The sequence below is a fragment of the Perognathus longimembris genome, chromosome 7 (genome assembly GCF_023159225.1).
Source record: "Perognathus longimembris pacificus isolate PPM17 chromosome 7, ASM2315922v1, whole genome shotgun sequence".
NCBI lineage: Eukaryota > Metazoa > Chordata > Mammalia > Rodentia > Heteromyidae > Perognathus > Perognathus longimembris.
The window spans coordinates 44624129-44641241 of NC_063167.1; the positions used below are offsets into that span (position 1 = coordinate 44624129).

Below are 17113 nucleotides of genomic sequence, written 5' to 3' on the forward strand. Positions count from 1 at the left end.
TTCAAGGTGCAACACCCATTTTAAGGGATGCAACTAATGTTTTACCACAGGAGATTTATGGCATATATTTGTGTATTCAAATATTTACTTACATCTGAATCAAGATGAAGTCTTGTGAATGTGCCAGTACCCTTGTGGGTGTCAGTTTTTTATTAGTTGGATTTGCACATTGGATTTAATTCTTTCTTTCATTTTGCACAGAGGTTCTTTGGGGTTTTATTTTGCTTTTGTAAGGCTTAAAAATGTTAACACTGAAATACTACTATATTTAGGAAGCAGGGCACAATAGTCAAAATATAGACTGACTTGAGCATCACCATAGGCACATTACTATTGCTAATCTCCTTTGCAAATTGTATCCAATTATAGTTGCATTTCCATGCTTGTTACTTTATGATGCATTTGGTCTCAAAAAGGAGCTCAAGAGATCAAGACTTGTCCATTTTTCTCTGAAAGAAAATTGTTCTGTCCATCTGGAAGAGCATTTCTTTTCTTGACTGTGGGTCAGATCAGACTTCTAGATGTGCTAGACGCACATGTCGCTCGCAGTGAGACTTGCTTTGTTTTATACCACTACTGAGCTTTAAAACATCATCCCCAGGTGATCAGCACAGAGAACATGAAGAGCAGTACTATCTGAGTGGCTATCTTCTTTTGCCCGGGAGTGGTCATCAAGGTCTAGTTGGGAAGGAAGGTCTGGAGACAAGGGTACACAGTAGCTTTCTCTTCCACATTCTTTCTTAGTGGCCACTGCTGAAGGCTTTCTGAGCCTGGGACAACTCCAGACAGGTTTTCCCAGTAGCTGGGCAGGCTTAGTCCCTAAGATGCTTGTCTGAGACTTGATGAGCATTTCTCCTGACAGTTCCCCAGTCTGTTTCCCCATCTTCTTTTGGCCTCACCTCCACTTCCCTTCTTGGATCCCTCTCCTTTCTCAATTCCACTTTCCCTTTCAGGACCCTGTGGCAGTGTTCTGACCCCTGGGCTGCCACATGCCTCAAGGTTTAGCTCTTTTATTCACTCCTTTATGCCTCTGGGTCCCCCTGTTCCCTGTGTCATCTCCTCTCCGGTCACCACTCTGCCCTTTGCCTGCAGTACATGGATTTCACTTTCTTACCTCCTTTTGCTCCTGCCCAGAAAATCCCTGGCAGCTCTCAGATCTAGTGTGACCTGGCCACCTTTTGCAAGACTGCTACATCGCTGCCACTTCTTTTCATTTTGACCTGTGTTTTATTGTTGCAACCAAGGTTACTGAAGTGGTAACAAAAACTAGGTATGTTTTGTTTTTCACTGGGAGGGGGGGAGTCACAGAACACCAGAGTGAACTGAGGTCTTACAGGTCCTTCAATGTGTGCCATTTCCTGTGCTGCTAAGTGCCCTGTCCCATGCCTGTGGGCTTCAAGTGACCAATTAGATGGCCACCTGCCACTCAGTCTTTTCACATGTAAGAGGCACTGGCATATGCTTTTGTGTTAGTCTTGAGGAATAAAACAGATTCAAAGTGGCCAAAGGTCCTGATAAGGGTAGATGGGGGTAACACCACGTTGTTGTCATGGCTAAAGCACTAAGTGCTAAATGCTCTGTGTTATTTTATGTAATATCTACAGCCTTGTTTCAAGCCTTCAGTTTATGCCAAGGCAAGTCTTGTAGGGTTGGATCTTAAAGATTAGGACATAGTTCTTTTCTTTTAAGAGCGAAAATAATATATCTTCCCTCTTTCTTGATCAGTTTCTTTGGGGGTAGGGGGGAGCAGGACTAGAGATTGAACTCAGGGCCTCATACTTGCCAGGTAGAAGCTCTACCACCTCAGCCTCTTTTTGTACTTGTTATTTTTGAGGTAGGGTTCTGCTTTTGTGGCTGGGCTCCTGGGCTATGAACCTTCTACTTGTTCTTCCCCTTATCATTGGGATGACAGGAATATACCACTGCACACAACCATTTGTTGAGTTAGAGGCTCATGAACTTTTATTCTCCGGCTGGCTTTTAAGCATGATCCCCAGTCTCTAACTCTCAAAGCAGCTAGGATTATAGGCTTAAGCCACTCACTCCTCCCCAATTCCTAATGTGTTCTTACAAGAATCAAATAAGTATGCCCAAAGAAGCATTCCTGAGTTAAGTGAGAAGCATAACACAAATACTATTGTGGACTGGTGAAAGAATTTACTGAAGCAGGGCACTGTGGCTCACGCCTATAATCCTAACTTCTTAGGAGGCTGAGATCTGAGGATCACTGTTTGAAGTCAGTTTGGGCTGGCTCCAAAAGTCAGTGATACTTTTATCTCCAATAAACTACTCAGAAAAAGTTGGAAATAGCACTGTGGCTCAAATGGTAGAACACTAGCCTTGAGTAAAAAGAAGCTCAGGGACAGTACCCAAGCCAAGTTCAAGTCCCAGGATTGGCAAAAGCAAAAATAAACAAAAAACAAAAAATGAATTTACTTCTGCATATATGGAAGAACTTGGAAAAATTATTCTAAGTGAAGTGAGCCAGACCCAAAGAAACATGGACGCTATGGTTTCCCTCATCGGGAAAAATTAGCACAGGTTTAGGCTAGTCACAGCAGAGGATCACAAAGAGTCCAATAGCTATACCCTTATGAACACATAAGATGATGCTAAGTGAAATGAACTCCATTTTATGGAAACGAGTGTTGTATTACTGTTGTACTTACTTTGAACATATCATGTGAAACCATAGCTTCTTTTGTTGATGATCCTCTTGTATCCCCTTCCTGTGGTTGTCCCCATGGTATCACTGTATCTTATCTGAGTACCCTGGATACTGTGTATACTGGTATTAGAACTAGGGAAGTGAAAGGGAATATCAAAATCGAGAGACAAAGGATAAAAAGACAAATGACTCCAAAAGCAATACTTGCAAAACCATTTGGCATCAACCAACTGAACAACTCATGTGGGGAGAGGGGAAGGGGGAGGGGGGAGTGAGGAAGGAGGTAACAAATAGTACAAGAAATGTACCCATGGCCTTACATATGAAATTGTAACCCCTCTGTACATCACTTTGACAATAAATAAGTAACTATTATTTTAAAAAATGAATTTACTGAGGAAGAAAGGAAAATAAAGCACTGGATCTAGACTCAACAGATTGGGAATAATGATGCCTGTGATTTCATGCTAGCAAATTAATCTTTCCAGGCCTCATGTTTCCATGAGTGTAAAATGGGAATAATAGTACCTACTCTACTTGGAGCTGTCTGTGAAAAGTTGTGTCAAAGATTGACTGTAACCACTGTTGCTTGTACTCAGATGTGTTCCCTACACATGTATCATATCTACAAGTTGTTCCCTCACAGAGAGACTGGCTGAACTAGTTCAAACAAAGTGTGCTTTATTCAGTGAGCCATACTGGGTGGTCTGTGATGACACTCAAAAATCTGACATTGATTTCTGCAGGCTGTTTTGTGGCACTAGGGATTGAACTCAGAGCCTCAAACTTGTTAGGCAATCACTCTACCACTTAAGCCACACCTCAACCCCTTTGCTTTTTTCCTTTCCCCTTCCCCCCAATAGTGTCTACACTAACTTTCCCCAGGCTGGCTTTGAATTATGACTGTCCTACCTACACTTCCTGAGTTGTTGGCTATGTACATGCTACCATGTCCTGCATGTTTTTGTCCTGGTTTGCCTCAAACCATAACCCTTACATTGCTGCTTCCCATGTAGCAGGGAGATCATACTTGTGAGAATGAGCCACTGTACCTGGCCTGTTTGCCACTCTTAAACTTAAGGCAGCTTCTTGAACCTAAGTAAGTTGCTTCCAGTTCTTTCTCTTTTTCTCCTTGAAAAAGGACTGGAGCTTCCAGATTCTGTGTGTGTGTGTGTGTGTGTGTGTGTGTGTGTGTGTGTGTGTGTGTGTGTGTGTGTGTGTGTGTTTGCCATCTTTCCTCTTCCCTTTCTACTTTCCTCTTCTCCCTGATCATCTTTTGTTTCCTCCCCTCCTTCTCTTATTCTCTTTGCCTCCAGCTTGGTTCTTCCCACCCCCACCATTATTAGGGACTGCTCTCCTAAACTATGTTGCTTGGAAGACAAGCACAGATAAGTTTTTTTTTTTCTTTTAAAGGCTTTTTATTGCTAATTATCAGAGAAAAGGCAATAGGGCAACCCAGAAAGATGACAGTGAGGATTCAGAATTTAATGAAGTCTGTATTTTCTTGGTTATGTTGTTCCCATCTCTTAAGTATGGATGAAGAATGCTCACTCTGCTTTTTGCTGAGGGTTGGGGCTCATCATGTCTTTGAACTACCATTTGCAAAGGTCTTTTTTTTTTGGCCAGTCCTGGGGCTTGGACTCAGGGCCTGAGCACTGTCCCTGGCTTCTTTTTGCTCAAGGCTAGCACTCTGCCACTTGAGCCACAGCGCCACTTCTGGCTGTTTTCTGTATATATGTGGTGCTGAGGAATTGAACCCAGGGCCTCATGTATACGAGGCAAGCACTCTTGCCACTAGGCCATATCCCCAGCCCCAGCAAAGGTCTTATAACTTCCTCCACTTTAAGGCTTTTCATGCCAGTGCTGCTTATTTATGCCTTATAGCAAGTGTAGTTTTTGTTTTTTAGAAATCTCCAAAGGAGGTAATAACAAGTTCACTGGGCCTCAGCTCTGCCCAGGAAAGAGTAATTGCAAAGTAAATCTTAGACCGTAATAAGGAATTGTTGAAAGAACACTACCTTTAATCCTCTCTTTGGATTCAGCCACTTGTTATTAAAAAGCTAGATTTGAATCAACTAAAGACGAACAGCTTTAGTTCATTTATCTTTCATGGCTTAGAAAAGGGGTAGGAAGGAAAAATTTCTTAGGTAAAACAGTGAAGTTATTCAGTGATTTTAGTATGCTTTATTTTTCTTTGAGCATGAAATCAGGCTAAGGTGCTTTTTAAAATAGTTTTGTTAAATCTCCATGAAAAGAAGAAAAATACTGCAACTTTATATATAATTTGAAGTTGAAACTATCAGGTGTATTTTTTTATAATAACATTTTTTTCAAAGCCTAACATCAAATATAAATCAAAGCTAAAAGCATAGTTAGATTTTATAATAACATTTTCTTTCAAAACCTAACATATTATAACTGTTTTAAGATTAGTGACATCTGCATTCCATTCTTATTAATGGTGAGAATAATCTTACATACAAATTAGACAATGATTTTTTTAAATGGTCTAAGATATTGTTTGTCACAGCTACTGTTAACTTTTTTTTCCACTCAGGATCATGGAGAAATGATAGGATTCAGGTACAATAGAACTAGAAAACTGATAATGAGGTACTCCCAGGCACATTCAAAGTCAAGTTTTGGGCAACAGTGAAAAGAGATTACAACATTCATATAGAACCTGGACTTGGGGTGCTGGTTAAAAACATTTCATAATAAAATTTTCACTGGAAGTCAAGCTCTAGGAATTCCAGATGGATTCTCAGTGCTGTTGGCATTTTGACAAGCTACATGATATCTTCTCTTGTTCAAACAAAAAAAAAAAAAGATGAGGAAATTGAGTAGAATCATAAGTGCAACAGAGCATAGTGAAGATCCAGTGACTCTTCGGATGTTCCACCAAAGAGTATTCTCTTTGCTCTGGGAGCCTGTAGTTACAAGATCTTTCCTTTTCAGGCTGTGTGACAGATGGGGTAATTTGTTGTGTGTTACTAAGATGAAGCAGTCAGAGACTGTCACCTTGTGACCTTGAATATTCCAGCAGCAATAGAAATGGGACAGAGATTTTGAACTTATGGAGAGAGACGATGCCAGTAGCAGAGCAACCAGACATCCATGGTGGCCTAGTGAGGTTTACAATGGCTTGATCTCTTAGGACAATGTTCCCTGACATCTAACATGGCTAACTTCTACCTCTTTTTATCATTTCTCATGTCAATTTAATCCATTGCCTTTCTGATGTTAATTTATATCTTCATATATTGTTTTGTTAGGGGGGTCATCATTCAGGCCTGCACCACTTTTAAATTGTACTAGACAGCAGTTGGCAGTGAGATTGGCACATTGTGTCTGACTGAAATCAATTCAGATAATGTCAAGCACCCTCTTAATCTCCCTGCTTGACTGTTGTGTGATTTGAATGAGGTGTTTTTTGGTGAAGTGGGTGGGCCTTGATAGTTCATCCCATACATCACTTGTTATTCCTCGAGGTTTGAAGAGGGAGAAATCTATGGGCTTAATATGGCTGTGGTAATAGCTGGGATTTACAGTGTGAAAGACTGAGAATTTAGTAATGGTTCAGGTCTTTGTAATAAAGAGTTCACTTTTTTTTTTTTTACATATACCTATGTGGTAGGTACAATACCTGTTAGATAATAGGTATTTGAGCAATTTGCTTATTTTTAGTGTATTTAAGGTCTCCATGGCACTATAGGACATTAAAGTAGACAGCAAGAATATGGCCAGGTAATGGGTAGGACTAAGAGAACATTGCATGAAGGAGAATGATATTTCTGGTGTAGAGCAGGTATTGGGCTTTGATCTGGTGTTCTCTGTTGATGTTACCTCCTCTTACTTTATAGATGAGGAAATCCACTTGGAGAGGAAACCTTCATGCCTTGCCCAGTGTGGATTAGCTATTACATGGTAGATGAAACATTCATATTCACAGCTTCTATATTTCAAAGCTCAGACTCTTTCCACTATAGCATGCTAGGATTATGGGAAGGTTATAAAAAAAGAAATACAGGAAAGATGAGAGAAAGGAGTTAAGGTTGCCTATGAAATAAAACTCCCAAGTGCCAGAGATTGGTTACTTGGAAATCAAAGAATTTAGACGAAGAATCATAAAATTAAAATTATTTGGCTGGCATGGGTCCTCCAGCTGCCCATCTGCTCCCCAACATCTCCATGAAATGGTCCCCCAGCCTGCGTCTCCAGCAGTGTCTTCTTCAGGAGGTGACCTGTCCTGTCTGTGGACAGCTCTGGCCAGGAGAACATGGCTTCTTATGAGCTCCACCATTTCTTTTTGCTCTTAGTTTTTACCAAACAACCACTAGCACTTTGAACTGGTGAAGCTTGACAACAAAGTGTTCATCAGGAGAACTCTAGAAGCAAATTGTTTTCCTTTATTGCTAGTGGGGCCTGGGACATGCCCTTTCTCCATCCTGGTTTCCTTAACTGTGAGTGGTGGCCATTACAGTGTTCTTACAGGAACCAAATGAGGTAAAGCATTTAAAACACTCATTGGTGTGCCCTACGAATTTTTGTGAGTTAAAAAAAAATAGATTATAGTTTGCTATTTTCCTTAAGTGTATGAAGTAGAAATTATTAATTACATTTTCCAGTTATTAGAGGCTAAAGTTACTGCCTGCTAGATAAAGAAAAAGCAAGTGTGCCTTGGTGTGTGTGTATGTGTGTGTGTGCACATGCCAAGGGCATATGATTTGAAATCTTATTTCCACAAGAGCACCTCCCCTTGTGCCTTTCCTTGGAATAGCAGGCCAATGGGAGTAGCTAAAACAAAACACTCTGTAGGTATAATCTTCTTCTTCTTCTTCTTCTTCTTCTTCTTCTTCTTCTTCTTCTTCTTCTTCTTCTTCTTCTTCTTCTTCTTCTTCTTCTTCCTCTTTCTTCTTTCTTTTTCTTCTTCTTCCCAGTCCTGGGCCTTGGACTCAGGGCCTGTGCACTGTCCCTGGCTTCTTTTTGCTCAAGGCTAGCACTCTGCCACTTGAGCCACAGCGCTACTTATGGCCTTTTTCTATATATGTGGTGCTGGGGAATTGAACCCAGGGCTTCATGTATACAAGGCAAGCACTCTTGCCACTAGGCCATATTCCCAGCCCACCTTTCTTCTTTTGCCTAACGAATTTCTTTTCAAACTGTTATTTTGGCTACTTGTGTTCGTAAGTCCTTAGCACATGAATTAGGTGACATTTCATATATGATTTGAATAGTTGACAGCAGACTTTGTGATGGAGGGTAAATTATGCATGCATACATACATATATACATAACATATGTGTGTACACACATATGTAAATATGCATATGAACAGATATATGCACATATATACATGAAGGAGAATGATATTTCTGGGTGCTAGGCTTTATACATATATGTAATACACATGCACATATGTGCATGTCTATATGCACACAATCATATGCACATATGTGCATAGACACATGGATATATACACATACATATATATGGTAAACTTGAAAGGAGAGTTGTTACACTTTTTTTCCTCAAGGTACCCATCTTCCTGACTCTTTTTGACCAAGCTATACAAATGCTAAGATATTTATTTGTTTATACCACATTGAGGATGTAACTCAGAGGCCTCATATTTTCAAGGCAAGCCTACTACCACTTGGGTCCTGCTGTTAGTTGCTTTTTCCATTGATTATTTTCAGAATAGAGTTTTGCACTATGCCCAAGCCAGCCTTCACTGTGATCTTCCTGTTTGTGCTTTCCAGTGTTGCTGGGGATGACAGGCACGTGGCAGTGTCCCCAGCCATAGTACTTAGCATGTGGCTGATATAACAGGAAAATACTCAGTCATTGGTTGAGATGAGTCTTGGGAACTTGTTTTTGCTATGGCTGGCCTCAAACAGCAGTCCCCTGATCTCTGCCTCCCAAGTAGCTAGGATTACACATTTGAGCTACCACGCCCTGCAAGATACTGTTTATGTTGGCCGAATATTAATACCTGGTCTGTTGAACATTCTTACTCAAGAATTCTTACTTAAACAGGTACAGAATTCCTGAACATGTTCCAGTTTTCTGTTTTCTATTGTCAGATTGTGAAAGCCTTGGCACTGGAGTTAAAAATCTTGATTTTATTGCAAGTTAGTATGCCTTGAGGAAACTTTGTGGTCTTCATTTCTCCATCTACAAATTTGTTACAGTACTTGTTGGTCTGTTTATCCTACCAATGTTATTCTATCAACCTTACCAGATGCAATTCGGTGCTGGTAATGGTGTGTCTATGTTGGGGACTGGCTGTCTTGAGCATTTTAGGAAATTATCAACATCTCTAGCCTTTTCCACTAGATGCCTACAATGTCCTATACTGCTCCTCTCCCAACTCAAAGTTGTTCAAACCAAAAATCTCAAGTGACTGGCGACTAGTGGATCCAAGCCATTCCCAGTTGAGAAATAAACTATTCTAAGACAACATTATGTCAGCCTGTGAAAGGCTGGTGTGAGCCAGAGAGCAGGAAGACAACTAACTGCTAGATAATTTCTTAAGGATCTGCTTTGGGGCTAGAGTATGATTCAAGTTGCAAGGCACTTATCCAGTGAGTGCAGGGTTTTGAGTTCAAGTCCAAGTACAATGGAATAAGGGAAGAAAACCTGCTTTTTATAAAGCACTGTATTAAGTGCTTATGAGAAAAAGGAGTCACAATCATGTTTAAGTTATTGTCCTAGCATCTTAGTAGCTATAGTAGTTGGAAGTGATACAAGGTAGAATTTGCCAGCTTTGTGGGTTCAGGAAACATTTCAAAGACAGACTGGTATTTGGGTTATAATACAATAGGAAGAATAGAGAAAGAAACCAGGGCTTAATTTCTAGTCTTTTGCTAGGTTGCCAACCCGAAAAAGGAAAGAAGTGAAATGGACTCTGATGGCCCATGGCAAAACCACAAGTTGAGGAGCCACCTTCAGGAAACTGTCACCACAGAATCCCAGCCATTTGGTGGCAGCCAGAATGTTAATATGGTGATTCCATACTTTCCAGTTTTTCGAGAGATGTTGGAAATTTGGATATTCATGAGTTGTGAGATCTGAAGGCAGCACCAGTGATTCATGCGTGTAATCCTGGCTACTCAAGCGGTTGAGATCTGAGGATCACAGTTCAAAGCCAGCCCAGACAGAAAATTCTTTGAGATTTCTTACCTCTACTAAAAAAGCTAAAGGTAGAGTGGCGGCTCAAGTGGTAGAGTCTCAGCCTTGAGTGAAGAAAAAGTTAAAGCACAGTGCTCAGACCTCAAGTTCAAGCTCCAGTATCAGTACTAAATAAATAAATAAATAAGTAAAATGTGAAATTTTAAACCTTGGCTCCATTTATAATACCACTACTTGTATCAATCAAACAGAAGTCCTTTGGCAGATCAAGTGAAGTTGCCATTTGCACCCTATATTCCAGGACATCTTTTTAGAGGAGACTTTTAGTCTTCTTCACAGGAAGACAAGTTCAGTGGTATATGCCCACTTTATATGGCTTATTTCCACACTTAGTTTACATTCCCCATTTGATCCTTGGCTATCAAGATAGCATTTGGATCTGAAGCACTAACCGAGCTTATATAAAATAGCATTTTTTGGAGACCATGAAAGCCTTTACTTAAGAATTCTCCAGGCCTCAGCTGAAAGTGAAACCTGTGGTGGTTGCCAGTAGATGCCTTTTGTAGCCATGGAAATTCAAAGTGATTTATCACTTGCTGGTAATAACGAAAGGACTCTCTATATAAGACGAGAAGGTAAAGAGGCCAGAAACAACAAATATGTCCATATGGCTCTTTTCAAGAATTGTCCATGTGGCTATCTAGCTGAGACTCTCGCCAGCCTGACTGTGAGTTTTCCTTTGTGGAGCTCTACATAAAAGTCTTTCAGTTTTAATTTTTGTTCCTTTCACTGTTAGGTTTTGAAAAACTGAACTAAGGAGTGAAGGATGCAGCACCACTGGGTTTATGATTGGCCACAGGACTGTTGGCACAGCTAAAGGACACCTCCTATATATGGTTTCTTAGCCACCAGTGATTGTTAAACTCTTTATGCCATTCCTAAGGCTTAAACTCAGCGTCTGGGCACTATCTCTGAGCTTTTGGTGCTCAAGGCTAGTGCTCTCTACCACTTAAGCCCCAACTTCATTTCTGGTCTTTTGAATGGTTAGTTCACAATAAGAGTCTCAGAGATTTCCTGCCTAGGCTGTCTTTAAACGACAGTCCTTACATCTCAGCCTCCTAAGTAGCTGGGATTATAAGCATTAGCCAAAGATGCCTGGCAAGAAAGAGTAGAGCTTTTAATGATCTTGTCCACATTCCAGGAGTGACCACATACCATTGGTTCTTAAGCATCAAGTATAGAACACATTGCCACTACTGTGATGAAATAAGTGTATGTATCTGTCTGTACAATTTCTACCTCTATGAATAGTAACTACAGGACCTGATTTATTCTTACAGAATCCTTATTTATCCTTAATAATTACAGGAAAACAATGTATTGTTAATCTAAAAACAAAAAGAACATGAAGTTAACCAGTTCATAGAGCTGGCTAATATAGAGTTCCTCCTCCTCCTCTTCCTCCTCCTCCTCCTCCTCCTCCTCTCTCTCTCTCTCTTCCTCCCCTTCCTCCCTTCCCTTCCTCCCTTCCCCTTCCTCCATCCCCCTTCTTCCCTTCCCTTCCCCCACCCCCTTCTTCCCCTCCCTCCCTCCCTCCCTCTCTCCCTCCCTCCCTCCCTCCCTTCCTTCTTTCCTTCCTTCCTTCTTCCCTTCTTTCCTTTTTTTCCTTTCTTTGAACTTGAACTCTGAGTCTGGGCACTGTCCTTGAGCTTTTTGTGCTCAAGGCCAGTGCTCTATCACTTGAGTCACAGCTCTACTTCCAGCTCTTTTTGTAGTGTATTGCAGATGAGAGTGTCATGAACTTTCCTGTCCAGGCTGCCTTTGCACCCCAATCCTCAGACTCAGCTTTCTGAATAGCTAGGATTACAGGTATAAGCCATCAGCACCTGGCATGATTTTTTGATCAAACAGAGAGAGCTTACCTATATCTAAGCACTATACATCTCTTCATTTAGGGTGGTATCCATGTGATTTTTGTCATAGCACCATATTGGATGATTTAGAAGGGAAATGAGCACACAGATACGAACATACATTAGAGATAAGCTTAGGACATAGAACAGTAAAGATTAGGAATCTAGATAAATAGGGATGTATTACACTTTTTTCCCAATATACCACTGTAAACCATTTAACAGTTTAATTATTTCTACTCAACTGAACTAGATACTTCTAAAAGTAATGTCTTGGCCAGGGTGGGGGTGGGGGACATCTTCAGAAACAGAATTGAGGAACTGTTACAGGCTTCCAGGTTAAAACAGGTAGGGAAATAATACAAAGCCTACTATTTTGTGTGAGAAATTAAGTACTTTCCTCAACTCGGTTGTATTTCCAGTCTGATTGGTTTGACATTTGTTTAGGACCTCTTGAATATAATATGCTTATGCAATTAAAAAGGAAAATGAGTATCTGTCCTTGCAAGTTCCAAATATCTCAAAGCATTTTTTTACCCAAATTAGATCATTTTGACTATTAGTATTCATGTTGATACGGCTTCCTTATATGAACAATGCTATTTTGCAACAGCTGTAGTTGCGTTGCCTGAATTCATGCCAAGACAGTTGAGATTGAGCCGTAGGGACTGCTTGTTAGCTCCCTAGCTGCCTGGGAGAGAAGGTAATGTAAAATTAATGTACAAAGAAAGGCCCTTTTACTGATATTATTTAGGGATGCAGGTGGTCTGAAGTGGTGTACAGAAATTAAACTAATATGCTAATCTGTCTGTGTTTAGGAGAAAAGTGGCTGAGGCTTACAGCTCTATTTCTACTGGTCTTAATTGTAAAAACAGGGGAGAGTATTGTTTTTTTGTTTTTTCTTCTTTGGCTTAGCTCTACTTCTTGAATTAAAAGTGTATTTGAAATTGAGATTTTTGAGATCTTTCAGTTTGGGGAAGTTAAGTTGTTCTTTATAGGGCTGGAGACTTGGAAGAGATTGTTAGTGGCATTCTTACATGTAGTGTACAAATAATCGAGAAAATGTGTTCACTCAAGATTTTTCTTGGTAAACAGCATGTAAACTAGACCAATTCTAAACATTTTCAGAATTTTAACTTTCAGCTAATGCCCTGTGTATCCCTTTTGGAGCAATGTAGTTCCAAATTTTTGAGGGGCAAGGGGAGAAAGCAGGTACAACACTAGGCAGTTAGTTGCTCTACCACCAGCCCTTATTACTCTAGTTATATTTCTGGTTATACTTCAGAGTCTTGCCTTTTTTGCTAAGCAACAATCCTTTTATTTTACCTGTTTCTCTTAGCTAGGATAAAAGGCACCTACTACTGTGCCCAGCTTTTTCTTTTTCTTTTTTTTTTTTGTCAGTTGTGGGGTTTGAACTCTGGACCTGGGTGCTGTCCCTGTGCTCTTCAGCCCAAGGCTAATGCTCTACCACTTGAGCAACGTGCCACTTCTGATTTCTGGTGGTTAATTGGAAATAAGACTTTCATGGACTTTCCTGCCCATGCTGGCTTTGAACAGTGATCCTCAGATCTCAGCCTCCTAAGTAGCTGGGATTATAGGCATGATCCACCAGCGCCTGGCTTGCTCAGCTTTTTTGTTGCTAAATTTTTTTCTGAGATGGCCTTAAAACGATTTCCTCCCAATCTCTGCCTCCAGAGTAGAGAGGATTACAAGTATGAGTTATTGTGCCTAGGTCCAGTTGTTAATATACCATCCTTTTTACACTTTTCTTTTGTGCTTCATGGTTTTGCAATCAGTTATCACTTTCTTTCCATTCTTATTTCAGCCAGCAGTTAATTACAGCATTAAGCAGCAGATAGCATTCTAGTAGGTAACATTGCAGTGTCATTTCTGCTATGGTTCTATAATAGTTGTTTCATTGATCTGCATCATCTTTAGATATGTTCTTGTAACTACAGCACCTACACAATAGCTGACACATTAGGTGCTTAACAAGTATTTACTCATTTTTCAAATTCTGATCATGACACTGTCACATTGGAAATAAGGACCAAATAATAATGCAGATACTACATTATGCATTTTCATGAAGATGATCTCATTTTATTGATCTTTACAATACTTGTATACAACATTCGTATACAAGCATCATTATCTTCATTGTGTAAGATTAATTCCTTCACATGAGTTTCAAGAGTTAGAAGATAAGTCTAGATTTGTACCCAGGCTTTGTTTGATTATTAATCATTTTGTTTTTCCCAAGGGGATGTGCTATAATGTCAAATAAATATTTATAGGTACTTTTTTTCTTAAGAGTTTTCTCTGAATTTGTGGGAGAAAAATGCCTTTTTATATTTCAGCTCTTTCTCCCTAGTAAGTAAAATCCACAAAATCTGGCTAGCAGGACTAGGACACGAAATGCAGCATTGGAATTAAGTAGAATCAGATAGACTTGTTTTCATTCTGACTTGTCTGTTGGAGAGCCATTCCTACCTCAAATTTATCTTGTAAATAATGTTATGACAAGCTGTATTGAATTATACTTTGAACCTAATTTGATGCAGCAAGTAAAGAGTTCTATACATGACCTCATGTGAGATGGGTGACACTGAAAATAAGGGACCACTAAAAATATTTTGTAAAATTACCTTCAGGCTATGTATACAAGACATATATGAGACAGAAATTAATGTCATGTTTAGACTTTGGTCCCATCCAACATTCAAAACCGAAAGCATGCTGGTCCCAAGAATTTTGAATGAGGAATACTCAAACTATACATCCTCTCTCACAGCTTTGTGAAGTTCCCAGGAGGTAATGCAGGTAAATTCTTGCTATGTGTCTGGGATATAATAAGTTCTGAATAAATGCTAACTCCCATAAAATTTAGTAATATGTAACATCCAGTCATCTAGCACTTTAAGAAAATTTTTTTTATTATTTTCAAGTAGTTGTACAAAGTAGTTTATGAATACAGTGCATCTTGATCCATATTACCCTTTCATCATTTCCCCCCATCCCTCTTAACTGTACTTCTTCCTTTGATTTTCTTGGTTTTGTAGGTTATGCGTTGAATTTTATGACTGAATTCCCGCCTGCCTCAAAATTCCATTGTGTAACTATACTATATTTTCTTGATCCATTTGTTCATTGAGGGCCAGCTGGGCTGATTTCATGCCTTAGCTATGGTGAATATTTTGACTGTGGTGAGTAGCTGCAACGAACATGGTTGTCCAGGTGGTTTTACTGTATCTTAGTTTTTTTTGTTTTTTGTTTTTTTTGGATAAATGCCCATGAATGCTATTGCTAGATTATAAGGTAGATCTATGTTTAGTAAAATTATGGAATGCTTCACAGATTTGTGTGTCATTCTTGTGTAGAGCCATATTAATGTTCCCTGTAACATTCAATTTTATTCTATATGCTGCCAAAGTAGCCACTCCTTCTCACACCTCCCCCCCCCCTTGCCCAATACTGGGGTTTGAATTTGGCCTTACAGTTACTTGGCTGACTTTCTCATTTAGTGCTCTACTACTTGAATCATGCCTCTAGCCTTTCTGCAGGTTCTTTTAGAGATAGAGTCTCATGGACTTTTCTGCCCTAGCTGGCTTCAAATTGTGATTCTCTGTACCTTAGCCTTCTGACAACCTAGGATTAGAAGCATTAGCCATTAGTACTTGACACCCATTTATATTTATTTATTACACTTTATCTTAACCTAAAGGCTGAGAAGTAATCATATATATATATATATGTACACATATTTTTCAATGCTCAGAATTGGACCCATGACCATGTACATACTAAGCAAGTCTTCTATCACTGACCTATATCCCAGCTTGGGGCGGGGGTGTTTGTGTGTGCAAGAACAGAGAGAGTGTGTGAGTGTGAGTGAGATACTGTGCTAGGGACATTTTGGTTCAACTAATCAAAGCAAACAAAAATCCTTGCATCCAAGGATTTGCCTACTGCTTGAATTCTATCAGGAGGGCTAGATGTCTAATAGACATAATGAATACCAAGAAATACATATGTTGGGTGGTGGCTAGTGCTATCAAATAAAAGGTGAATTAAGATAAAGTAAATCAAGTGGTTGTGGGAAGGTGACTGGGGGAAGTCCTGAGGCTGCAATTAAAGAAAGGTTCACTGTAGGCTTAATTGAGGAAATGATTAGATTTACAGAAAATGGAGGGTTTGCCATCTCCATAAATGGTATCTGTCTCTAGATAGTTCCTGGCAGGACGGGTTGACCAGCAAGGAGGCTGGTAGGGCAAAGTAGTAAGAAAGATTTCTGTGGCCTAAAAGAGGTCACTGTGAGATTAACAGGAAGGTAGGGGGATGTTGAGCAGAGGAATCCTACAATCAATTTTAGATTGGAATTAGCTGTTATGAAGCTTCTGTCACTATAAACCTCCTCATCAGCAGGCAGGACCTGTACACGCACAGTGGAGCACCTGGTAATGCTTCTTTTTCTTACTAGTTTAACCTTTTGCATTTTAAAGGTGTACGTGCGAAGGTGTGTGTGTATATATATGTATGTATGTGTGTATATATGTATGTGTATATATATATATGTATGTATATATATATGTATATACGTATATATATATGTGTGTATATATATATATATATATATATATATATATATGAGATAGTGTGGGATAAGGAGGTGTGCTCACCACCCCCAGGACAGCTGCCTTCCATTCTCTAAGCCACTGATTAAACTTAACAGTCCTGTGGCTATATTGGTTGTATTCCTTGGGAAACAAAGGAGATGATTGGATCTTAAGAGGGAAAGAAAGTGGAATCCTGTGGTAACACAGCTTGTGATTCTCTTTGAACATGACTCATCTCTTGTAGGCTTCCCTTAGTGAGTCAGGAAGCTTTTGTAGAGGATCCTGGGAGGTGTTGGCTTGCTTTAGTGTTTTTAAAATGTTTGTATCTCCTTACAGGGAGTAGGATCCATTATAAGGTAGGAGGAAGAGCTTAAGTGTAGTCATTTGTCAGCTTATGACCTATGCTTAACTTTTCAGCTCTAAGCTAACAGTCACAGATCCACTGTCAGCACACATGGGAGCAGAAAGTATTTCAGTGCTGTTTTTAGTGAGAATCAACCACTTTCAACCCCAACATGCTTTTCTGCTCCTTCATTTATATTTTATCTTCTCAACCAACTTATTTCAGAATTCATTTTGTTTTAATGCATACACAAGAATGTGGTAATGAATGGCAGAGTGGTGAGAACAGGTCCGGATGTAGCATTCTAGTCACGGATGACAGGTGCAGAGGACCTAGCTCCTTCCCCAGCGCAATTGGTGCAGCCCAGCATCTAGGCCATTCAGAGACAGTCTCCACAATAGGTTGGAATCAGACATGCCCTCTCCCACTCCCAGGATAG

General features: G+C 39.8%; 1 protein-coding gene and 1 non-coding gene across 2 annotated transcripts in view; one reads left to right on the plus strand and one right to left on the minus strand.

Moving 5' to 3' along the window:
* Cachd1 (cache domain containing 1) overlaps window positions 1–17113 on the plus strand; it is a 219176-nt gene that overhangs the window by 35086 nt on the left and 166977 nt on the right. The window lies entirely within an intron of this gene.
* LOC125355774 lies at window positions 15051–15152 on the minus strand. The gene has a single exon (XR_007211709.1). It is a non-coding gene; the product is annotated as a U6 spliceosomal RNA (small nuclear RNA).